Below are 12,897 nucleotides of genomic sequence, written 5' to 3'. Positions count from 1 at the left end.
TGTGTATGTATATCTTTACTATCTTCCTCGGCTTGATTACTGACCGACAAGAAATCGGCGATAACAGGACGTCGCTGTAGTTGATAAAAGACTTCTCAGTGACGTAACTGTCATGGCGGCAACGCGTGCTAGATGCATGGTAAATAATGTATCGGCTCTCTTTTTCGATGCGACTCCTTTTAGCCTTAGCAATAAACCATAAGTAAACAATATAAGAATAAATCAACATCACTGGAGCGAAAAATGATAAATGGTAAATTTGGGGGCGCCTCTTGAATTTGAAAATGGAAGTGCGATTATCTGCACTGGGAGGGATTGTTAGTACATAGTTTTAACACGCGGACAAGATGTTCTTTTTCGACAATATAATATCAACTAAATATGAATACTCTGCTGGTAGTTCACTGATTTATTTCCCAAACCATAATTTTAGATAATTTATTAATATGTTAGTACCTAGGTACTAATTTTTGTAATACTTTAAGATTTTTATTGGAAAATATCCATATAATGTAATTTGTTTTAGTTTTAATAATAAAATGAGACACACATTCAAAACTTTTATTTTAAAATAATACATAAATAAACTTAAATCACATTATTTTAATACAACCTTATTTTCTGTAATAAGTTTATTGCGACCCACGTGCTTCAACATATTTATGTTTGAATTGAGTCATCTGGGAACTTTCAATGAATTCGTTTCATAGTTATTTATTCACGTTTTGGTAACGCTATCTTAACTTCGCCTATCAAAATCCATGTAAAAGCTTCTCGATTTGCTTTCAAACAATACACATTGCAAGAAGTTAACTACAATAATACATAGGTACTGGACCTAATGTATTTTTTAATATTCGAGAATTCTGGATTTCAGAAATTAACAAAGTACAATAGAGTTCAAAAAACTATATTTTTTATTTAATGAATAATTCGCAAGATTTAAGAATGTAACAATTTTTTATTGACATACATAATTTTGAAAACACTTCTGAGAAAATATGTAACCAATAGAACAATGCGACACCCAGCAGTATCAAATTTGCGTCTCTCGAATTTAGCACCCATGCAAATTGACCACAATGCTATTGTAATATATACCAAAGTATTCTAAGAGCCATTAGTTAAAATGTGTCGCAATTAGATATGATACCTATAGCGTAATGTTCAATGAGCATGGGCGCGAAACCCGAGAGATGTAGGCTCGATCCTGGGTGTCACATTTTTTCAAAAAAGACTTTTTCTATTGCATACTACCTATATTTTCTCAGAACACATGTAGGTATGTACAATAGAGTTCAATAAGAAAATTGACATTTTTTTTCGTCGTTTACCTTATTTTTTTGTCAGTCGGAGAGACTGGCGAATAATTGCCGCCCGTTTTATGACCTGAAGTTATCGCATATGCCATATAATATGGAAACGGCGATCATGTCTACATTGATGTGATTTATTTTGTCAATCGAATCGTTATCAAATAATACCAACGCTTGGAATTCAATCATTAAAGATTGTTGCGTATAATTATGTTGTATAAAAGCCATAACGATTATGGACGTATCCGAAATATCACCAAAGGACTCAACACAATATTATATAGGTATGGAAATTTTAATGACAGCACTATTTATCGCTACCTACTAACACACCTTGGAGTTTCAGTGAAAATATGACACCTAATTCTAAATCCGATATTATTAATGGGTAAGACTATAGATATACGCTATGATCTATTATTTCTACGAAAGATTGATTTGAAATTTGTTTAGAAATTAATAAATTATTGTATCAACTTGGAAGTAGAGTGTCAGCAGGGCCTACCAAAACCCTAGAGCTCTTCCGAGCATAATGTATCACAGCATTAAAATTTGTTAAAATAGGTAAGCTCCGATAGGAGGGCCATGTCGCAATTATGGACGGTGCTCAACCGCTATGCAGCGCCGGCGCGAGGTTATTTGGTGCCCTAAACAACGTTTATTTGAGCGCCCCCTTATTAACAAATTGTCTTCTTTTTTTCGAAACAAAAAAAAACTTTTAGGGATCATTAGACATAATATACACTAAACTTATAAATAAAATAATTTTAGTCTTTTCCAAAAAATCTAAATTAAACACATTATTATAAAACACGACCGCACACACCTTTGCATAAGAGATATCACTGATGAAACAATTTTCTTTTATATAGCCCATTCTAAGATCTGGGTCAGTTATCTTTGACTGTCGGAAATAAAAAGAAAGCATTTCGTGCCAATAATTAATCTTATCAACGTTTTTTGAGCATTTCCTTGGACTAATCGACACGCGCCTTTTTTGTGCGATTGTCAAATTATGCGGGATCCAACGCGAACATAGCTTATTCACGTCTAAATAAATGTTCATACAAGATCGTATACACGCTGGTGTCAATAATCAGGGATGCCTCAATCTCGCAGTTTGTCACTGACGATCTTGCATGATCAGTTCACGCACAGTAAAATAGATAACAGACAGTGTTTCTATAAGAGAAACTACGAAATAATATGTTAGGTAATTTAAGCAAAAATACCTACACATTGAACTAATTTGATAAACTTGGGAATGATAGAAGCGATTTTTGTGATAGTACCCGATGGTGGAGAACTGAGGCTTTATTTAAGGCCCTCGAGAAGTGGAGTGTATGCTGAAGATAACGATATCTACACGTTGACCATTTCATAATGTCAGCACATCCTGCACGCAAATGAATGATGCGGTTATGAGCAATTCTGCAATACTAATATATTCACAGCATCTGAGTATAAATACCTTCTACATGTGATTGCAGTTATTTAACAATCTACCTATTATATTGTCTTTAACCAGGGAGACGATATTCGGGAGTCTTTCATTATGTACGTCATTCAGCAAGAAAAGAAAACACATGGTCGAAGTCTCCGAGCGGAGTTGGATAGGTATATTACTCTTAAGACATATTGGAAACATTATGATATGAAAAAAAAATCAATACACAATGTCACATTATATAACGAATTATTACTACGGTCGTGAGCCAATAAGGCTTCGAAATGTAGGAATATTTAAAAGTTTGTCTTTTTTACTCACTATTCTCTTTAGTTCGCACTTGCCTTATTTATTGACTATTATTGAACACCAGTTCTGATGAATACAACAATGCACAGGGCAGAATCAACTTGGGGAAGCCTTCGTCTAGCAGTTGATTGATTACGGATGATGAATATTATAATTATAGCGGTATGTATCGTTATTATCTTATAAATTTTGATAATTGTAGGAATTCATTAGACCGGGAGGAATGGAATTAGCTTGGAACTCTCCATCTAGGAATGGATTGATTCAGGCTGATACTAATGATGATATAAATAGCTGCATATTATGTAATTTTTATAATTATAGTAATGCACAGAACCAGGAAGAGTGAAACCATGTTGGATACGCCTTCATCCAGCAGTAAAATGATCCCCAGGCTGATGATGATGATGAAGTCGTTTGATATATAATCGATTAGGTACTGATTTTCTACGTTGATTCGGTTAATTTCTTAACATTGTTCAAGCCACTATAATCAATGTGATTCTATACGTCACGATGATTGCTAGATTATACTGATAAGAAAAGTAACATTGTATAAGAATAAATAAGGCACACAATCGTTTGTCAACTCAATACCAAACAAACAAGCATATTTTGTATTAAGTATACACATAGATGTTTAATAAATATTATAGACCAGTGTCACACAGGATAGAGCATTAGAAAATGTTAATGGCATAATCAAATCATATTAATTATAGTTTTGAAAACGATAAGTAACAACCTAAAACTAGAAGCGTTAACTATTTAAGATGTTAACAACTGAATGACGTATCTTTTTATGCAATTTCATGCTATAATATGATCGACATGAGTAATCACAATGAACACATTTAAATGGCACTTCACAGAGTAAGTCGTTTTGTGTATTTTCATATTACCAGATCTAACACAAGAGTTATTGAAGGGTAAATTAGCAAAACAAGAAATATCAACAAACCAAAAGTTGTCATAATTCACAATTTAATTTCGGATTAGAGGTACTTGTGTAGCAGTTTTCATATATATTGGACATTTTAATGCTTAACGTTCATTCATACAAATCATTACAGGTCATGGAAAATCCCACTTATGAACCTGTATGGGGTATTGAGAAACCGTTATTGTCGAAGGACTATGATTTGTTTTATACTTTTTCATAAAGTTAGATGAAAGTACGGGTGAAAATGTAAGTTTTCCAAATGCCTAAGTCATTTTCAAGTTTCGTGCGACATTTCATGTTTTTCGTGTGTACACTTTATTAATATTGTTAATATTGGCTTTCCACCACAATGAATTGTTTTGTGTATTTCATATCACCAGGAAAACATGGGAAAATTACAATGGTCATAATATGTAAATAGTTTTTAAGCGTAATGAGTCTCTTTGTGTATTTTCATACTTGTGGATGAGTGATAACAATGAAACAATTATAAAGCTATTTTAAATAAGCCAATGTTGTGTACTTTCATGGTGCCACATGCTATACACGAATAATTAATTACAAGGTCACATTGAAACGGCTTTTCAACAGAATGTGTCATTTTGTGTATTTTCATATTACACGATGTTATAGAATACTATTTAAATTGGTCACATTTAAATGGCTTTTCACCAGAATGAGTCATTTTGTGTATTTTCATATCACCAGATCGAAATCTGCTGACGATGCCAGTTTTAACGAGTTTTAATGAGTCATCTTGTGAGCTATCATTCTACTAGACATTATACAAGAGTAATTACATTGGTCGTATTTAAATGGCTTTTTACCAGAATGAGTCATTTTGTGTGATTTCATCGTATCGGATTGTATACAACAATAATCACATTTTTCGTATTTAAATGGTTTTTCACCAGAATGAGACATTTTATGTAATTTCATATCACAAGATGTTATACAAGAGTAATTACATTGGTCACATTTAAATGGCTTTTCACCAGAATGAGTGGTGTTGTGTTTTTTCATATTAACCGATTCTTTACAAGTCATTACATTAGACACATTTAAAAAGCGTTTCACCAGAATGAGTCATTTTGTGCCTTTTCATGTCACAAGATCTTAAACACGAGTAATTACATTGGTCACATTTAAATGACTTTTTATCAGAATGAGTCATTTTGTGCCTTTTCATATTACAAGATGTTATACTAGAGTAATTACATTGGTCACATTTAAAAGGCATTTCACCAGAATGAGTCATTTTGTGGCTTTTCATATTACAAGATGTTCTACAAAAGTAATTGCATTGGTCACATTTAAATGGCTTTTCACCAGAATGAATCATTTTGTGTATTTTCATTACTCCGGATTGTTTACAGGAGTAATCACAGTGGTCACATTTAAATGGTTTTTTATCAGAATGGGTCATTTTTTTTTGATTCTTGAATTCGGATCGCATGCTTACATAATTAACAGTTTCCGCTATTGATTTTTTATGACACGTTTTGTGAAGCTTCAATAGAGATAGCGAAGCAAAAAAATCAAAACAAAAACTGCACACAAAATTTTCCTTATTAAATGATTGTTTCACCAACTTTATAACAGCTACTAATAATTCGGGATTTTTGGGGGTAGATTGTATATGCTTACGCTTAGCAGTGCGACTGACTATATTAGTAGTCGTTTCATATACACCCAATTCTTTTTTAATGTCTTGATAGTCAATCTGTATTTCATCGTATGGCTCTTGTACTTCTCTCTCTGGCAATCCGAGACTACCGGAATATGTCACGGCAGTGGTTGCAGAAATCAACTAAAAGAAGGTGAAATATCGAATTAAATCAAAAATCTTAATATAAACATAGGAATCTTGACAAGCATGGTGGATAAAACCAGCGAAAAAAAGATACTTATGTTGATCAATATTTTTATTTCAAGTCAATTCGCATGGGACTTAAATATATTATTAAGACTTAAAATATGACTTTGATAATATGGAATCAGACTAGTTATTATATTCATTTGACCTTGTGAGGATTGATAAAAAACATTATTCTGCCATATATGTTTATCAGAGCATCCTATTCCTAGCTAAATATATTCGCTGCCGACCTATATATATTATTTAAGCAGCAGACTAGTATTTAAAGAATAGTTTGTAAGTAATCGAATTACAGGACATCATAAAAAAGAAAATTGAAATCAACTTCCTAAAATTTAGTATACGATTTAGTTTGCATTCCTTTACCTGCAACTTTTCAACCTGTTACTTGAGTAGTTCGTAATGATGAGTTGTTTGAAATGTGTGATAATTCTACTTTCATTTAAAAGCATCTAAATTGAAAATCAGTAAAATTTAATAGTCTTATGTACCTGTTTAAATATACACTGCATCATCTGCCAATTAAATAATAATTAATAATATCACTTAAGCCAAGTCATTGACAAATTTTTGCATTCCTATTTGGAAACTGACCTTTATGAATTAGATTCATGGCGGTTGAGAAAGTTTACATAATGACCGCATGTTTGGAGCATCAGAGAAATGGTAAACTATTAAATTGGCACTCACAGTGTGTTGAATAAGGTAAGTGAGTTCTTCTAGGTTGTTTTTAGTTAAAATCGATTGAAATGGTCAGTTTTTTTCGCACAAGTAAATTTAATTCAGTAGCTTATTCTTCTTCTTCTTCGGCCATATCCGCCCCTTAATTGGAGCAAATGGATAACATGCGGGGCCGCAAAGAATCCCTGTCGCTTGCCAGTCTTCTTGCTTCGTTCCAGGGCAAACCAACTTTCCGTAGCTCCGCCGTATACTCTATATATAGTATTAGTATAGGACGCTGGAATCCGGTCGGCTTGAAAAACAGGCAATCCAGGTGGCGGTTCTCATCTAGCATCCGCAGCACGTAGCCGAACAAGGTCCAACATCGCTTTTTCACTCTCGTTGTGATGAGAGGCTGCATGGTACGTTCTCTTATCTCCTCGTTTCTCCTAAATTTATACCACCGTACATCCAGTATCCGTCGCAAAAATCTGTTTTCAAAGCTCAGTATATGGTTGCTCTGAGCATTCGTAAGGTGCCATGATTCGCTACCGTAAAGCAGCACTGTCAGAATGCAAGGGTCCAATAGGCAGCATTTGATATGATGATCCCAGACATTCAGCATCGAGTTAAATGTTTCTCCAGCCATTCCCATTCGGATATCGACCTTTTTTTTCAGAGTTAACACCGTTAAAATCGTATGTGGATTATTTTTAATGAATAGATTGTTATAATACCTGATTTCCTGGGTTGCATTTAGAATAACAGCAACTAGATTGCTCATAATTGCTTTGGCGAACATTCGCTTGAACAATCTCATTGTCTGAGTCAATCCGCTCGAAATATTTTTCCGATTTTACATTGCTAACGTATTTTGAAGAGATCTAAAAAAATTAATAAACTTTATACTTAAATACAAAATCATATCAGTCCATACTTAAGACAATATAATATAATCTGCCTTAAGCGAATCCGGTGAGGGCATTTTGACCATGAAGTAAAATATATTCGCTGAACGACTTGTGATGTGAGATGGAAGTGAACCTTGTCGGTTCTATCGTGTATTTGTTATGTGACTATCGTGGACAAATAATTTAACAATTAATATACGCATGCGAGATTTCACTAACACGTTTTTCTCTCTGCCACCTCTTATAGAGTCGTATACCATGGCGTAACGAACGTTAAGCTACCTTCAATGTTGCGTTGAATATCACAGGCGCAATTTACCTGAGCTCGGTTGGCGAGCTCTAACTAGAGTGTTTGATTATTATTACAGCCAAATCACGACGAGAAAAAACATTCTCGATTGCAGATACCAAGTAACAATGATTGACCGGTCTTATTGGTTGGAAACTCTTACCCTTTAACTGACAAATGGGCCACTTCAATAGGATGCGTTCGGCATCTTGCAAATCCCCACATATAAAGTTATCGTAAATCATAATGCAGTAGAGGCTCGATTATCCAGACTATTTGGAGATGAAAATAGTTCCGAAAATCTAAAACTATTTTACCATTTTTTTCTTAAAATCTTACGAAAACGACAAACATACATATAAAAATTCTTTAGAAAATATTAAGTGATATTAATTTTACGATGTCTTATTGAGCAGACACAGCAGCCTTCAGTGATTGAGGTAATCGCGAAAAACGGCTTATGTGACTAGGAAATGTGTTCCGGATGTCACCAGAGAGCGCGACCTCACGTACCCTTGTGGCACAGTCTCAAGAGTTCTGTCGCCGTGGCCAGCCCTGCCTTACCCTGCACACTAAAGCGATATACGTGCTACAAGTCTGGAAGCGCGAGAGTTGGCGATGGACCGAAGGAAGTGGCGCCCCAATACTGGGTCGTGAGAAGGTGAAAAAAGAAGAAGAATTACATATGCTTACCTTAATCGCTGATGTATTAACGATTCGTAAATGAAAGATGCTTCAGCAGAAATACGGAATGACAATGTAAATAAATTGGTCTGTATGATGAAACTACTGATTTGTGGTTGATAAAATAGCCAATTTAAATATTAAATTGAAAGATAACAACTGCACCTTTTACTCCACGTTTGGTTCTCTGCTATGGGCGAGTAAAAACAAATCATTGAACTATTTTACGATTCAAAATGAGTCCATAAAATCTTTGTTTTTCGAATCTAGTACGGATGAAAAAAGATGTGTTTTTGTTTCTGATGCTAAAACTGGTCAAGTGATTCAAGTGTTTACTTGAAATTACTGCACATAACTTTTTTGGCTGGAAGACTGGAACGATTCGTATATTGATTGTGTTTTTGATACGTACTTTCATGTCCTATATCTCATATGAAAACAAGACACCCTATGATCACGTACCCGAATCTGTGGTGTTTATGTCAAAACAAACCTACGTACATGCATTGTTCAAGTTTCATAGAATATTGTGTAGATACCTACTTGATAAACTGGTTTCCGTTCAGAATAAGAGCAACCGGGTTTTGGTTCCTCATGAATGCTTTGGTTTATTGTGTCGTCAACATAATCCACTTTGAAATCAACTCGCTGAAAGTTGGTATCCGATTTTATACCGAACATGTGTGTTGAACACCTCTGAAAAAACAATAATTAATAAATATATTTTAAATAAAACAAATCGGTTATCAGATAAAGGTGCACCGTACTATGAGCATTGGCAGATCTGGTAGGAGATTGATTTATAACAGACATCATGTGTGGCCATTTATTTCGCCTGTAGTCACTGCATGATGAAGTATGCTCGAAGCGAGAGCACTGGCTAATGCATGGATAGGGAAGGTAACGGCTGAGGGGTAGGCATGTCCAGCGTACATGTGGTTTAGAATGGCCCGATCCATGGTAGATAAAAACCATAGCAAACACAATGTTTACGTACCTACTAAAACATTCAACAGTGTCAAGTTGTTCGTATTGTTCTTATTAATAAAACATCACCTTTCATTTATTCACTGAACGGAACGGTTGGTAGTTCAATGGGATATACAACGATTGGATTTGAGCTGTTTTATGATATTTGAGCACTTTACGAAATGGCGTTGAATTGTTTAAAGTGCATTTTTCGACAATGATGCATTTAAAGTAAGTAGAACTCTCAACACCTTATTTTATCACTCCTCCACTTCTTCTTCTTCTTCTTCCACCCGGTCACGTCCTAACATTGGGACATAGAGCAAGCACAAGTTGACGTCACTTCCTCGGTTCATCCCAACTCTTGCGCTTCCCGCCATGTCAGACCTGCAGCACGTAGGTTGCTCTTGTAACACCGCTGCAGGGTGAGGGAGGGGCGGCCATGGCGACGGAACCCTTGAGGCTGTGCCACAAGGGTACGAAGTGTCGCACTATTTGGCGGCATCCGGAATACGCGTCCCAGCCACGTTAAGCGTATCTTTATGATAACCTCAATCACCGAAGGCTGATGTGTCTGCTCACGAACTCGGGTGTTTGTAACGCGGTTGTACCAATGTACCCCTAAGATTCGGCGGAGACATCGATTCTCAAAGCTCAAAAGCTGACACTCTTGAAGCTTAGTAAGATGCCATGTCTCACAGCCATGCAGGAGCACAGGTAACACGCACGCGTTAAACAAACGACATCTGGTCCTCACAGAATACAGCCTTGACCTCCATGCGACTCCAAGTTGGCTGAACGCAGAACTCCTCCACTGCTGTCCGAATACTTTACCCAGTAGGTACCTTTTGTTAAAGTACCTACTTCAACTATAGGTATGTTTCACGGATAATACCTATACTTGATAAGTATTGTATTGCTCTTGATTGCAGAAAAGACAAGGAAATCTAAAAAATTTTAAGTAGGTACCTATGCAAATTGTTTTATTATTTCTATGATACCTACTGGTGACAGCTAACAATATCAAAATATTCGAATGTTTTAGAGTTCATTCCGTCACTATAATCATTCCACCCCATCACACAATTAGTATTTATTAAAATAAAAGTAGGAACTTACCCGATTCACTTGTTCCGAATAAGAACTACCCTATTGCGGATCTTCATAAATGTCTTCAATAAGCTCAGTCTTTATGTCAATTAGCTGATTCTTCGATGTTATTATTGTTGGGTCTGAAACAATATTCTAAAAAACAAAACATTATGTTATAAAATCAAGAATATTTTTAAGAAGACCGACAATCGTGCGAAGCTCGACCACACACTTGAGTGGGCATGGTTTCTGTCGTTATCTGACGCCAAACTTCATTAATATATTATAATAGTAGGTAACAAGCAATTGCAAACAATACTAATCTGCAATAATGTTTGAATTGTCAATGTCAATTCATACTTATTATAATTTAATTTAAAATAAAACAAAATAATATTATAAATATAATTATGCAGATAACGACATAAGGACACCTCAAAGTGACCTCAAAGCGGTGGAAACTGGTCGATACTCAATAACGTCGACTAATTCAATTGGTATATTGTATTACTATAAAATAACAACACCAACTCAATGGTAATTCAAAACGAACGTACCAACTTTCCTTATCTAAAACAATTGGTTTAAGTGTCGCTGGCGACTGATTTATAGTTTTTTTTTTATCGGTGGAAGTGTCAAATAGTTTTCTTCCTCGGTTATTGAAACATTTCCAATTCGATATCCGACATGACTAGGTACATGATTCGTTCGGACATAATATACTTTATTATATCGTTGGCACCATTGTTTGTCGATTCTCTGGAGAATGTTTATCCCGAGAAAGTAATATATAACCATTGAAAAACTAACCTCGGCAGCGTGGCGGGGATAATCATCATACTCGTGTGTGATGTAAGTATTTAACTCTGGATTTTTTCCATTTAAGGACACATCGAACAGACGTTGCTCATTTGCATCAGGCTCGAAGTCACCTCCTTCGCGTTTTACGTCCATTTTACGATTTGAAAGCGTTCGTTCTCAAAGATTATGGAGTAACACTGTAAGCAATCCTGACAAACTGGTATATTCTGGCAGCCGTGATAGTAGACGATGACGATTGTCACCCGCCATAAACAAAAGATACCGAATAGTATTGCCACATTATATTATGTATTATTTTGATGTGATGCATTTATTTTAAACTAAATATTATAATACCTATTAGGCATCCTACTAATTATATTATTATAAAGTTCAAAAAGATACATAATGATACATCTGATGTCTGGTCAAATGTAAGGTACCTAAGTATATTATTAAAACGAAGCCAAAGGCAATCTACAAATCGCTTATGGCTCAAATAGACTCTACGACGATCGATCATATATTATATATGACGAAAAACCAGTTTATTATTTTGGCGTCCTGTGTCACAGAGTGTAAATACAATGTCATAGACCTTCATAATTATATGTCAAACGTCGTATCGTCACTGTAGGATTGGTTTGTCGAATAGACCTAATGTCAAATGTTCAGAGGACAAAAAACAAATTGTTGTTTTTACAGCATAATATGAATCCTGTGTTCATTACAATGTAATTTAAAGAAAAGGATGGTTCTGGTCCATTTAGATAGAAAAAATCATTTTGCATTAAAAGGTCGATTTCGACAAAAACGGATGTCATTATTAAGTCAAACGTCATATTATGTCTATGTCAAACGTGTTGTCATAATATATTATTATTGTTTATAGGGCATAGATCGCGCGGGAAGTGTTTTTTCTGTCTTTTATTTCGAACATCTTATTGACAGTAGACACAGGTACACGGTAATAATTGTTATATAAACAGTAATGAATTGGATATAACTGATAATAAATGAATTCGCAAAATCGTGGTGGAATGGACGTATGACGCTGTTATTAATTTAATTAAAATAAAAATGAAAATGAAAACCACTGTTAAATGTGTGTTATCGTAGACGACGAAAATAAATATAGGATGTTATAATTTCATAATAAGTTGACATTGAATTTCAATAAACGTGTTGCTGTTTTAGAGAAAAAAAAGTCATTTAATCAGGATTTAAGTGCTGAGAACACGTCAGAAAAGCATCCCCGTAGACATGATGCCAAATGGTCCCAAATCCAACAGTTCAATTTCAATGGTACAAACCTAGCAGGTTTGAATTACATGGAAAGTTGACCATTCAATGAATGCGTTGCTGTTTATAGACAAAATGTATTATTGAATAATTAATTTTAGGTCCTACTGGCAAAACTGGTTAATTGTCGGACAGTACGTCATCGTAAAAAATCTGTCAAAAACAAATCAACCATCCGACTTCGTTTATTTGGTTTGAAATGATATGAAATATACGTACTTACAAGAAAAACGAACCAACGCCTTCATTACGTTCTACAATTATTAATAATTTGTAATAACAAACTAACCTAAAA

The 12,897-nt window shown here is 34.7% G+C and overlaps 1 long non-coding RNA gene across 1 annotated transcript; it reads right to left on the bottom strand.

Moving 5' to 3' along the window:
• Positions 1-3,689: 3,689 nt before the first annotated feature.
• LOC147076146 (uncharacterized) lies at positions 3,690-11,551 on the bottom strand. Its single transcript, XR_015069555.1, has 5 exons — positions 11,310-11,551; positions 10,527-10,652; positions 8,982-9,134; positions 7,292-7,438; positions 3,690-5,825 (listed from the first exon to the last, which is right to left on the bottom strand). It is a non-coding gene; the product is annotated as an uncharacterized LOC147076146 (long non-coding RNA).
• Positions 11,552-12,897: the final 1,346 nt, after the last annotated feature.

Source organism: Rhyacophila brunnea, unplaced genomic scaffold (assembly GCF_057557595.1).
Source record: "Rhyacophila brunnea isolate RB1 unplaced genomic scaffold, BYU_Rbru_1.0 scaffold_13, whole genome shotgun sequence".
In the NCBI taxonomy this organism is placed as follows: Eukaryota; Metazoa; Arthropoda; class Insecta; order Trichoptera; family Rhyacophilidae; genus Rhyacophila; species Rhyacophila brunnea.
The sequence above is the reverse complement of the archived record's forward strand: the minus strand, read 5'-3'. Positions and strand labels throughout refer to the sequence as shown.